This window comes from Chelonia mydas, chromosome 26, assembly GCF_015237465.2.
Source record: "Chelonia mydas isolate rCheMyd1 chromosome 26, rCheMyd1.pri.v2, whole genome shotgun sequence".
NCBI lineage: Eukaryota > Metazoa > Chordata > Testudines > Cheloniidae > Chelonia > Chelonia mydas.
Window position 1 is genome coordinate 3,583,594 of NC_057859.1, and position 13,650 is coordinate 3,597,243.

General features: G+C 38.3%; 1 protein-coding gene across 8 annotated transcripts in view; it reads right to left on the reverse strand.

Moving 5' to 3' along the window:
• The window catches only part of UNC5D (unc-5 netrin receptor D), a 412,207-nt gene that overhangs the window by 173,749 nt on the left and 224,808 nt on the right, over positions 1-13,650 (reverse strand). The window lies entirely within an intron of this gene.

A 13,650-nucleotide genomic window follows, 5' to 3' on the forward strand; every position in this document is an offset into this window, starting at 1 on the left:
CCCCCAATTCTCTAACATAGGAGCAGCTGTTTAAGAGAGAAGCAAGGACTGATTTTGCCACAGTCATCACTGATGCAAATTAATTGTTAGTGAAAGGTGCATTGACAAAAGTAAAATGCTCATTTATAAGACAGGCAAAGTGGATGAGGGAATATCTTATATTGGATCAACAATCTTGGAGTAACATATGGGTTTATATCAAAGTCCCACAAATGTATTGGTTTCATCTGACATGACATGAAGCAGTGATTCAACCCCTCCCCTGACACAGACTGCAGTGAATAGGTGCTGCATAGGGTGACCAGGTGTCCAGCTTTCGACTGGAATACCCAGTCGAAAGGGACCTTGCCCGCTCCGGTCACTGTCAAAAGTAAATTACAGTATAGAAAAAAGTGTATACGGCATTTCAACCATTAGTATCTGGATATTTAGTAGTACAACCCCAAGCACAAAAGACAAGCTTTTTTTGAGAAGTATCCAGCTATGCAGAGAGAGAGAGAGCGCGCGCTCATGCACACATGAGCGAGCATGTAAGGGTGGAATAATATTGCATTTCTGTTTAGCTTTTTAAAGGTATACATGCAACAGAAAGTTACAATATCTTAATAAACCACTCAAGAGGTTATTGTTAGATCATCAGATCACAATATCTCCATTACTGAATTCATTTTTTTTCAGTTCATTACATGCATAGATCAAGAAACTCAAGCCACTTAAGTTATTATCCTTATTTGATTATGCTATAAATTGAAGTCAGGTCTCTCAATGCAACACATTGACACTAGTCCACAGCAATGTCTCACTTACAGACTATTAGAATACAAAACAACTGACACCTCTCTCTAACTGGAGATTTATTCTCAGGAATATAGAAAATTAAATTAATCCTTTCAGTTAGTTTGACTGAAAAAGGAGATATAGCCACATGCTTACAAATAATTCACACACATTCTCTCCCAACCTCCCATTATATGGTGATACAAAACTAAAATAGATGCAATTCCTTTGGCGATTCCCTGCTATACAGAAAGACAGCTGCATGAATTTTTTTCCAGTGCAGGAAGTAGTAGTACATACTATATCATAATTTAATATCCATACTTAAGAGAAAGCTAACATGACCCGTTTGGTGGGCAGGATAATGGTTTAAGTGAGATGTTTAATTGTGGAATTTTTCTCTTCATTTGGTATGTAAAGGCCAAGTTTGTGGGACTCAGTTTGTGTAAATGGAAGTAGTTCCACTAAGTTCAATGGAACAGCACTGACTTACACCAGCTGAGGATCTGGCCCTTGATCTTTCAATGACTTTGCAATGACAAAACCTGGCTTTTTCTCAACAGGTGGGTTGAGTAGGCATGTGGTAGGGATCAAGGAGGGTCTTGGCTTTAGAATACTTGAGTGCTAGTTGTTGATATTTTGGTAGTTTTAGTAAATATGAGTAAATTAAAAATAGCGCCTGAGTTGTGAAGATGAATAGACGTGTAGCTAAAAAGGGATGAGCTATAATCAAGGGTTAAAATAAAGGGGAACTGGGAACGAGGGAAAGCACAGCTCCCATTCCTCTGCTAAAAGCAGACTGAAGCTCCCAATTCCTACCCCCTGGCTTAGGTAAACAGTGTTCACCCACTTCTCCTTGGCAAGGGTGGGGAGAGATCCCTCTTCCTGTTTCAACCCACCTTATCCATTGGCTCGAGGTATACTATACATTTCCATTGTACTCCCCAATCTTTGGGGGGGTCTAGATTCCTGAGCAAAATTTATTAATTGGAAGCGCTGATCTGTTGCACCTTTTGTTCCATCCTGGAAAATATACAGTTTTACATGTCAGAAATCACATAAAGCCACTATGCATTTGCGGAGAGGCACCTCATCAAGAAATTAAGCAAAAAGAGTCTTCTACATATAGACGCTGCACTAATTATTCTCAGGGTTTTTTTTTTTTTGTTTGTTTTTTTCAGGTCACACTGGCACTGACTGGCAACTATTTACTGATCCAATCCTGACAAATGCAACCTCTGGAAGAAACAGATAAAGAGTCTCCCTTAAATTAATGAATTTATTACAGAAAATTTTAATCTTTGTATAACAAAAGGCAGTAGGCCAAATTCATTCCTGGTGTAAGTCCACTGAAGCCAATATTGTGATGCCAAGAATTAATTGGGCCCAACTAATCTATGGGACCAACATTATGAGACCCAGTGGTTCCCATTTGAAAGGAGGGGAAAGGTTTACAAAATGCACAAGAGTTTTAAAAGGACAATGGACTCAGTATCGTACATACATAGAGGCTGACAGTCTAGTTCCAGCGCAGGCAGTATAGTGATGGTGTCAGTTCAAAGTGCGAAAGAAATTCTGCACAGATCACTAGTGATTAGGCAGGAAATATTTTTGTGTTACAATTTAAAGGCATGACGATAAACATGACACGATGGGATTCCAGAGAGTTGAATAGCTACTGTAACATTTCATAGCACGTTTTCCTGTAAATGGAAATATTTAAACTTATAAGTTAACTTTGTCACTAGTCTTCCAACATTTTACCACAAAATTTACCTGGTATCCATAGTAGGACCTATAAAATCTTACATGTAAACTAACTGTCTAATTTGCAAAGGTGCTAAGCACCCATACCTTCACTGAAAAACAGACCCTGGATCACCAAATGCCTTTAAAAGTTAACTATTCTTTGCTTTTATTAATTTGTCTTTCTAACCATAGAGATCAAAAGACAGCAACCCATAAAATGAATAATGGATTATACAGTTAAAACTCCACCTGAGCGTCCTTGCATGGGATATAGCCAATTCTGATAAATGTTCAAGATATTGTATAGGATTTTGCTCAATATTAAGGGCAATGGATAGTTCACTGCTACATAAATCTAGATCTCAGAGATGCTATGCAAATCAGTGTCGGATTCCCTCAGCCTAAAAGGAGACAAAGGTCTCCAAAGATATGCCCTTTATTTTCATGCTGACAGTTTCCTTAAAACCTCTGCTGTAATGCATAGCTTGAAATGCAATTTAAATAAACTCAATAGCCAAGAGTGAGGTGCCACAGTGTAATTTGAGCAACAGAGCCTTAAATCCCTAACGATCTAATTAAAATTGAGTTAAAGAATTCTGTAGTTGACTTTTGCTTCCTCAGGTATCTCAAACTTAAAAAAAATACAAAAGATTCAGTGTTAACACATTCCAGTGAAATACATTCAAACCACAATATATGGCATGCAATTTAGACCGAAATAACTTAGGAAGAGGGCAATGCAAGATTTCTAAATTTCTATAAAGTACAGAAAAGCAGCAGGTATTTATCATTCTGTTCGAACTTTATCTGTAGCAAGTAGAGCTGTGAGGAAAAAGGTCATTTTGTTTCACTGAGGATTTCAATATTTGGTTTCAAATTCAGAACTAAGAACAAAAAAATTTGAAATTCTCCATGAAAGAAGATGGAGCCCTGGCTTGCTCCAGGAAAGTCTGTCTGGCGGGCTGTCCCAAAGACGCAGACCCTGGAAGACCTTGGGTTCCCAAGGGGCCCAGCTGTTGGACTGTTGAGGCACTGGGCAGGCAAAGTGGCAGGAAAGGTCCAACAGATCTTTGTCAAAATTGAACTGTCTTTCACAAAATGTTTCAGTTTTGACAAATCAGCAAATTCTGATGCTTAATAGCTGTTACGGACAGTAGTAGTATAGATGGTTAAAGGCATACCAGTAGAAAGTGTTACAGATGATTAAAAAACATGGACATAAGCAACCTATTGACTTGTTGGTCTCCATAACAATGGATTAACCACTTATTTAACCCTTTATAGACTGTTTATAATCTGAACCCTAGTAGAAATCAATCATAATTTGGGTCAAACTTTAAAGAAATTCCCATGGCAATATGGACACAGGCCAAAACTTTCAAAGCTGTCTAAAAAAAATTGATCCCCAATTTGTGTTAATTTTCAGAAGAACTGGGCATCTGACTCGGTGTCAAAAAAGAACAGAAAAAAGCAGCTCTCCATCTATTACACCCTCTCCCCAACCCCCACCCCCGCAATCTCCTGAGGGTGTTACATTTTCTAAGAATTCAGTTTAGTAGAGATGGAGAAAGTGACAATTTCATAAAAGGAAGTTTCAGTTACCAAAAGTGCATTACTTTTATGTAATTGTATGCATTCACCACCCACGAGGGATAAAGTTGCTTCAGCATTGATTGAGTGGAGCTGATGGAGTTTTAGATACTGATTCTCATTTACATTATGACCCTTTTACACTTCCAGACTGATGTAAAAGGGCCTTAGTGTAAATGAAAATCAGGCCTTGTTTCTTTAAGAAAGCCAAATACTTGGAAGCCATTCAAAGAAAGCCCGTAGTTACCTCCTCTCTATTGTGAAGGGTTTACTAAAATGAAACTTCTATTTAAATAAATCCTTAACACCTACTTCTCAAAGATGCAGGGACCATTTTCTGAGTTGAATGAATCTTCATCTCATGAACTCCACTTATTCCTGTTTTTAATTACAGCACATGACCTCTCTGTAACTTGATGCAGTTTTGGATGCAAGGAAAATTTACAAAATATAAACTTTCACTTTTTTTAAAAAAACAACAACATTGCTTTCTTGACAGATTATATCTTAAGTTTTTGTGATCCTGGGCATGTATATGCTTAAAGTTTCTAAAGGACATAAGTAATATTCTCTTTGTGATTATTTCTATACACATGTGATTTAAACCATCAAATGATATATTTGCATTTTATATTATTTATTGGTATTTGTAGTACAGTCAATAATCAGGATCCCATTGTGCTGAGCACTGGATAAGCAGGTAGCTGAAAAGAAGAGAACCACCCCTAACCTTAAAGACTTTATAATCTAAGATTATGATCTGATGTAGCAGGTGGATGAAAAATGCAAATGGGGGAAGGAGGAACTAGGTAACCATGAAGCAAGCATAATTTTGTATAACAAGCTGTAGTCTCTCTGGCTCTGTAATGTATTTGTACTGTGTTAACATTACTTCCCACTCGGTGTTGCAATGGCATTGTAGACTGGGGAGCTCTTTCTTAACCCACATGCCGTGTACTGGTCATTATTTATCTGCAGCAGCATTGCCCTTCGTATTATTCATGCACCCAGATCCCGCTCCATAGATGAGAATCATTCTAATTCTGAAACAGCATCCTAGCTGAAAACCCCAAAGAGCAATAGCTTATAAAAATTGCTTATATATTCCCCCATTTCCTCCAGAGTTAACAAATGAATTCACACAGTCAAACATAACATTGAAGGAAAGTTTAGGCAACAGAGTAAAAGAAAATGAAAGTAAAAATGCTCTAGACAGACCACCCAACACAATTATGAGTAATGTTACAAATTAGTATGTCAGGTTATCTGCACCACAATTTACTTGTGAAACATGCTGCAGGTACAAATCTTATGATACACTCTCCAAACCAGATTGACTTGCCAGACCCATCCTCGTAATACAATCAGGTCTCAGCAACATCTGGTAGTTTCTTATTTAATGTCCCAAAGGAGACAGAACCTAATTATTATCCTTGTGATCTCCATTATTAATTATAATTACCAATATAATAAGGAGTTGAAAGCTCAGATCCATTGCATGTCCTTTTCTGACTTTGAGCCGTAATAGAACCCTTTCCCCACTGACAGACCCCTCCATCCAGTTTAGATAGAAGCTTTGAAGGAATTGCAAAGTCTTGCTAACTGTGAGTGACCAATTAAGAGATGGAAGATTGGAGGCATAAAACACTATGAAAATCATAACAGTATTTACTTACCCTATTATCAGTATTTGCCAAGGATAATATTAAATCAATCTGTTTATTACTACCATTTCTGTTCAATGTATCCTGTAGCTTTATTGACCTGTTCTGATTAATCCAATACATTTGTAATTTACTAGTCTATAGGAAGTAGGTGTATTTTGCAGATACATGATTAAGTGAAATAAATATTTTCAACTTTAATACCTTTACCGAAATTGAAAAACATAACTGTATGGGGCTGCTTCTGCTTCAATATAAAGCCCAAAAATTTATAACGGATAGCCATAAAAGGATGTTCCAGCCTCCATCCAATATGTGCTTATCTTAATGTAGGTGCAATTAATAAGAAAAACATAGAAAGCATGGTTGTGGTCTGTTGCATCGTGATAACATTATTGGATCCTGGAGCATTAATTAAGTCTTAAATATGAAGAGATGAAAGACTGCACACACGGAAAATGGGAAAGGCATCATAGATAGAAAGGCAGAAAAAGGGGGAGAGAGAGAGAAAAAGGTGCATTTAGAAAGAAGCCATGTGTTAACTTTTCACTCCCTCTTTGTGAATTAATTGCTATGCTACCCTCCATGCAACTAAAATTAAAATAGTAAAATATTCTAGCACACTGTACTATTACAGAAAGAGACCTGCAAGGCATTTTAATTCATTTATGTTATTATAGTCTTCATACACTGCTTTCTGCACCAAAACATGATAAGCTTTCTGTAGTGCCCTCTAGTTAATTGGTTGAGCAAATAAAAAATTTCCTTTGCAATCCTTCCCCCACCTTTCTTCTCAATACCAGACAGCTGTTACTAAACCCTGAAAAAAAATTAAAGGAAATCCTACAAAGATTAAAAGCCCAGCAGGAATGATCCATTACTTCAATTTTTCCAATGGGCAAATATATTTGTAAATCCTGTAAACATAAATGGCTAAGAAATAATTTATCAACAAGCAGCATGACCAAAGTCACATATGGACTAGAAATACCCAGAAAGGTCCCAACCCAGCTAAGGCTGGGAGAAGGGGAAGGGTCAGGGAAGGGCTTGTGATCCATCTCTAATGGAGCTGCACCATCACCAGGGCCAACCCTGGTGCAGAACATATGGTCTCAATGTGGATGGCCCTGGTCTCTCAGAAATCTGCCTGGTCTGAAGGTGACAGGGCTGCAAACCCTTACTTGTGGCAGGGTGAGCTGCTCCCTCCTAGATCCAATGATGTTGGGGGATTTCCAGAAGAATGTTTCATCTTGCAGGCTTTAACGTGGGAGGGGACAATATGGTCCTTTAGACTATTTTAACAGATATCTCATGTAATTTCCACAGAGCCCTATTCAACACCTACAGAAAGTTACTAACTTCATTGTCTGTTACACCTTGTGGTTATTTTCCATAACAGGCAAAAAACAAAGGGATGGAGGTCGCAAACTATAGCATGTCTAGATGATTATTTCAGGACCCCTGCCTCTACCAGAAATGATATTCTATTGTTGCTTGGTACATGGATCATTTCTTGACATCCTTGCTCAAACCTGACTCCTTCAACTGTGGCCTTCTGACAATCACACATTTACACTGGGTGAAATCTGTTATAAATTATTAAGTTTTAAACTCACATTTGCCCCAAAAGAGAGAGAGAGAGTCCTGCTTAACAATGTGGAGACAACAATGGTCACATGAAATTATGTTTAAACTGGGACTATATGTTTAGCTCATGTCAGTCTTCTTTGACTTTTGCTAGATGGTGACACCTGTTATGAACGAAAGTGGGTTACTGATATTTCTTCTATAATTGAATAAGACATCACATGTTGACACATCATCTGTCAAAAACCTCCTACCCCACTCTCCTCCCTTATAGCCCATCTTCCCAGAAACAAAGGAAAGGAGATTGTTAATTTTAACCACCTGACATATGGCCCATCAGAATCACATATTTTTTGGAAAGACACATTTATGCCACTGTATGTCGCTATTCAAATAGTATAACCAGTTCATTGCTAAACAATTTTACACAAACACACACACACACACACACACACCCTGCCAAGACAACAATTTAAAAAATAATTTGGGTTGTGGTCTAGCCAGTCATCAACTGCATTTCATTATTTTAAACCTTATCTACCCTACGGATTGCAAGTAAATTGACTAAGCGCTGTGCACTTTGGTCTTCCATAGTACAGACAGTTTTACAGAGAAGACAAGTTAACAAAAGACCACTCCGCAAGATTTGAGATCAAGAACATTTCCCCATGTGAAAATTGGTTCTTTTGAGTAAAGAAACATGAATCATCCTACTCCAGCATTCCTCAAAATGTCAGACCAACATCCCAAGGGAGGATCTAACCTCTCCCTTAAACAAGCTTGGAGACAGATTGTTTAAAGAAAAGAATAGTTCTCTTTTGCTATTTTTTGCATAGGACTCAGCTAAAGTAGAACGTGCTTCTGTACTGCCCAATTAACACCCTCTATTTTTTTTCCTCCATGAGGAAATGCTGCTTGATAAGTTAGCCTGACAGTTGTGTTTTTGCTCTGAGTGGCAGAGAAAAATAAATAAATAAAAAAAGTTTTCAGAAGTCCAAGGAGGACACACTGACTCATAAAGATGTGAAGGAGATTGGAAGTTGACATTCTCTCACACCACACTTTCACATCGTTCAGGGGAAGGAGAAAATGCTTTCCCTTGTCTGATGAAATGTTATTTTTCTAGTTCTAGTCAAAAGAACACAATGGAAATAAGAAATATCTAGTGGGCAGCTTTAATGCAAATATTTGTCAGTTACAGGCAAATTGTCCACTACCATCAAAATCAAGCTACAAATATTCTTAACATGAACTATCAAAACAGGAGCCTCATTAGTACAACAGGAAGGTCCAGATTTGAAACAAGATGCTCCCAGTTTGACAGTGTAGTAAGGATGTTTGGCGAGAAATGAATTCCCTTCCCATAATCTGATGAATAATACATACCAATAATTGTGACGGATTTAGTCAGAAGTTTGTTCCCAACACAGAGCAGACTTCATATCTCCTTTATATCTTCCCTCTTCGGTACATGCCATGACCTTCAAGTTTTGTGATTTGAGTATCTGGGCTCAAATGTCAAAAGGTTTGCGCAGTCAAGCCCTGAAAATTTGACGGTGGCAAGACTGGATTCACTATGAATTTCAGAATTAATGCAAGTTCAGTAAGGAGTTCATACATCAACAACATTTCAGCATCCAGAAGTATTGGTCAGGGAATTAAGTAACCAAAATATTCTTAAGCAGACCTGAAAGGAGTGCCAAGTGAAAGCTGCAAGAGGATTTAGGAGTTCCACTGAATTTTCTCCTGGACACCCACGTAAATAGGGGATTGAGGGATTCAAAAATAAAACTTTGAAGAGAGAAGTAGATAGAATAATACCAAGATAGCTTACTGAAGTTATGATACATATAAAATTGCCATTCTCCCCATCTTTCCTTCCCCACCCACATTCCAATAGTTTGTTATTTCTTATTGAGTCATTGCCGTAACAACATGTGGCAAAACATTCTAAGCCAACACTGTTCTGTATCTGTGCTCCTTGAATTGCTATTAATTAAGTCTTTTGCACTGCAGTGGGCAGGGACCAATTCCCAGAGCTGCAGGGTCAGGGAGGACTATTTCAGTAAACACTAATATATTTCCATATTTCAAGCCTCTAGTCAAGTCCTTGGAGGGAAAAAAACTGAAGAGGTCAATAACCACCATTAACAGGGCTCCTCTGTGTTTTTTTGTTGTTGTTTGGGATCATTCACCGTAGATTACAGAAATGACCATTACTTTCTTTAAAAGTTACAGAAATGGCTGTTGAACATGTTTAGTACCAGAAAGCAAGTGGCTTTAAGATTACAGTCAAGGAACCCGCTGTTCTGCTGACATATTGGATTCTAGACATAAGGGATTCTATTGTTTTGAAGACATTAGAAAATCTTAAAGAGGATTTAAATATGTAATTATAATTACCATGTTGATATAACAACAGGTCATGTGCAAAACTCCCATTGACTTCAATGGGGACAGAATTTCACTCTTGAAATTTAGATCCTGATTGCTTATGGGTTTTTTTGTTTTGTTTTAAGACCCCAATGTTCATTACTTCTAGTTAGTTGAATTAAGGTATTACATAAAATAGGCTCAGGATCCAATGTGTTAGTGCTGTACAAATACACAGGAAGAGACCCATAGGAAGAGTCCCTGACCCAAACTGCTTATAGTCAAAATAGACAAGACAAGCAAGAGCTGGGAATCATGCCTCTCACAATGCTGTCCCTACATTCACCTTCTGCAGCCACATATCTTGGGCAGACTGATATTAGACATTCGAGCCTGCAATGACTGTTCAGTATCTCATTATTGACGGTATCTGTGCTGTTGCTGTTCCAGGTAGCATCAGGTAGCACTACAGCAAGAAACTGATGGGAACCATACTTAATATGCAATATAATTCCTATTTTCCCCCTATTTAAAATGAGAGGATTGGGTCTAGTAAAAAGGTTTCTGGACGAGTAAGTTTGATCATGTGGGTCTTGTGAGCATCTGCACTTCCACTGCACAGAAGAGCAATACACTTCAGGTACCCTTCTATTTTTATAAAAAAAAATTCCCCCCAGCATGTCAAGGAAAATTACGGAGGATGGTATTCGGATCCATCTCCTCCAAACTCCAAACTCCAAACGCATGACATTTCAGTTCAATTCCTCTACTGTTAAGAGACATGGTGCTTTATTAGCTGTAACAAACACCAACTTTCAGTTAGTATTTTGACAGATAAGGTGCCAATTATATTGACAGCTCTTCCAGCTGATGCCCAGCTGGGGTTTTGTCCTGCCTCACCTGCCATGCTTTTCATTAGCAGGTAAAGTGATGTCATGGGGAGTGACACAGTGAAAATCCCAAAGCTGATCCAGAAACATTCCCCTAATTCATGCATCTATCATTTAAAGCAGCAGCACATTCCTGCCTTGGATATTTTGTCTAAATTTTTATTTCTATTAATGTACTATCTGCCAAGGTACAAAACATTGGATAAATCTCCAGGGAAGAAATATCAGCGGAAGAATCTTAAAGTAAAGCAGGATTGGTTTCTATATCATAATAAACACCCTACAAAGCGTCTAAAACCTTATTTTCCTGATATGGCTCAATATAAATAAATCTAATGCAATAATAATGAGATGGCACTAAGACTCGAATTCAGCAAACACTGGGACGTAGGTGTGGGAGGGATAAGGGTCTATTTTGGCCTAAGAGGAAGGATAGCTGCACTTCCAACTGGTGACCCTGCTCACTGGTTGGAAGCAGTTGCTCCTTTCTTTTTAAGGAGGAAGAGCTGAAGGGAGTGAAAAGAAGGTATAAACTAATCAGATAAAGATAGGGCATCTGTTGTTAAAGGGACCGTGTATAATGAAGGACAAACTGAATATACAGTATGGAAGAACAGATTACAGTGTGCGACTGTTCACCAGACTTTAGCATCTGATCCTGCAGGAAGATAATGAGAACTTTGCAGGTTAACTCAAAGGACATTGGATCAGGCCCTTCATACAAAATATATGACACAAATATGGAAACAGCCACACAGACAACAGTATCATATTTAAAGAAGAGCTTTACACACAGCAAATGAACAACAGAAAATCTGGCCCATATTTTTAGGTACCTAAAAGGCAGCTGAGCTCTTTTGAAATCTGGACCAGGTGGCCCCCATCATAATATTATTATTTGCATTATGGTAGCACCCAGGATCCTCTAGCTTGGACCAGTACCCCATTGTGCTAGGTGCTTTACAAACAGAATAAAAAACCTGTCCCTGCCCCGATGAGGTTTCAATCTACATTCCCAGCAGTAAATATAAGGTGATTACATTTTCAAGATGAAAGAGACTGGAAACATGTACAATTGACACCAATTCACTTAGACTCACCAATACCTTAAACTCTGCTTCTGAATTTTCCCCAGTATACTTAACTACTGCTGTGCACATGGTATCTGAATGTCCAGAATATATACAATTTTGAAACATAAGCCTCTCTCTATATGAGCACAGTTCTGGAATGTGGCCTTTTTACAGGACACTAAAATACTGGAGCCTACTGCAAGTGCTGGACTTTATATTTTGTTCATGTGCTTCACGGGTAAACACCATTTGAAGGGGAATTAATCATATTTAATTTGCATTTTTCTAGGTTCTTCTTTTACTGGTCATAAAATTGAGATATTAGCCATTAAGAAAATCAATAAGTGCCAGATTTTTCCACTTACTCACATTGAGTTGTACCTTATTTTGCAAATAGCCCCATTGATTTCAGTGGCACTACTTGTGAAGTAAGGTACTATTTAAAGTGAGCAAACATAGCAGAATCTGGCTCCAAGCATAGAGCAGAGATCAAATGTGCATTTAAAACTAGATGTCCCAAAATAGCTCCTAAAATATCTATTTTCCATATTACCAGGACAGGGAAAGGTAGCAAAAATAGATGACACTTCCTATTACTTGCAAGCTTCAGTGAAGTAGATCAGCTAACCCAAGTGTCCCTGCAGACCTTTTCATAATCTCAGTTTTTGAAATAATAGGTGTTTCTGTGCTCAGTAGACAAAAGTTAAAGCTAATGATCACCATTTGGAAGCCTGGCATTTACTATATGTTCTTTCATCAATTAAAATGGTCGCTTGGAAGATATTCTCTCTTACCACCACCCCACCCAAAAGGAAGACAAAAAAGTCAAAAACAGAACTAACGGAAGAACTGGAATCGCCTCAGAAACAGTCACTCCATGAACACTTCAAGCATGAAACCTAGACTTCAATCTACCTCCTAATTTGATTCCACTGATTTCCATAACAGAAAAGCTAAGTAAAGTTTCTTCTTTAGCTCAATTTTCTCTGTATTACTTTGTATAGAGGGACAGGCATAGATTATTGCAGGAGAGATGGACTGGATTTGTGATGTAGGTTATCAGTGCTCAGGGGAATTAGGGGCTGATCCAAAGCCCACTGAACTCAACTGAAAGTCAGTGGGAGTTTTTTCAGTTGACTTCAATGGGCTTTGGATCAACTCTAAAATAGGAGACCAAACCAGAATTAGGCTTGTGTTCAGAGAGAGTAAAAAGAAAGTAGCATCAGTTCTCACAGTCACAGAATTCTGGATACAACTGATGAGCTCAGAAGATGTGTTACACATTTCTTGACCAGTGTAGCCCAGTGGGCCATCTTACCTCTATTATATTCACTGCTTTGCATTATATCCTGCTTTATTTTATTCAGCAGTAATGTAAGGAACCTACAGGCCTGTAGCCTGTAAGACATCGGCTTCAGCAGTTAGCATGAGGCTTGAGGCCGATGAACTTTGGCATAGATAAACTTAGGTAACCCATACATTTTGGGGAACTGAAAGTAGAGTGTAGGGGGGAATTTTGTCCATAATGACATCAGACAACTACAGAACATGAACTGACACCAGCTTCTGGAACGTTTTGGACGGATCATCCGACCGCAAGAGCGCCATGGCAATGAATTAACGTATATGATAATGAGTTAAAATCATAAATATACTAACCTATAAAAGAAGGAGTCCTTAACATTGTTAAGGGGAGGAAATACAAATAAGGAAGAGGGGAGAAACCCCTATTGAATATGGATTAGACATGGTGATGGCAGCATAACACATTATAAAAGTAGCATCCCAACTTGGGGCAGTAGGAGAGACAGATGTAGGGGAGGGGCCAGAATGATGGCCACTGGTGAGGATGAGGAAGGTGGAAATGATGAGGAAGATAATGGCTAACGTTTCAAGTTTTTCTGCAAGGGATGGTGAGAGTACGGACGTTCCGATGTACGTTCTGTA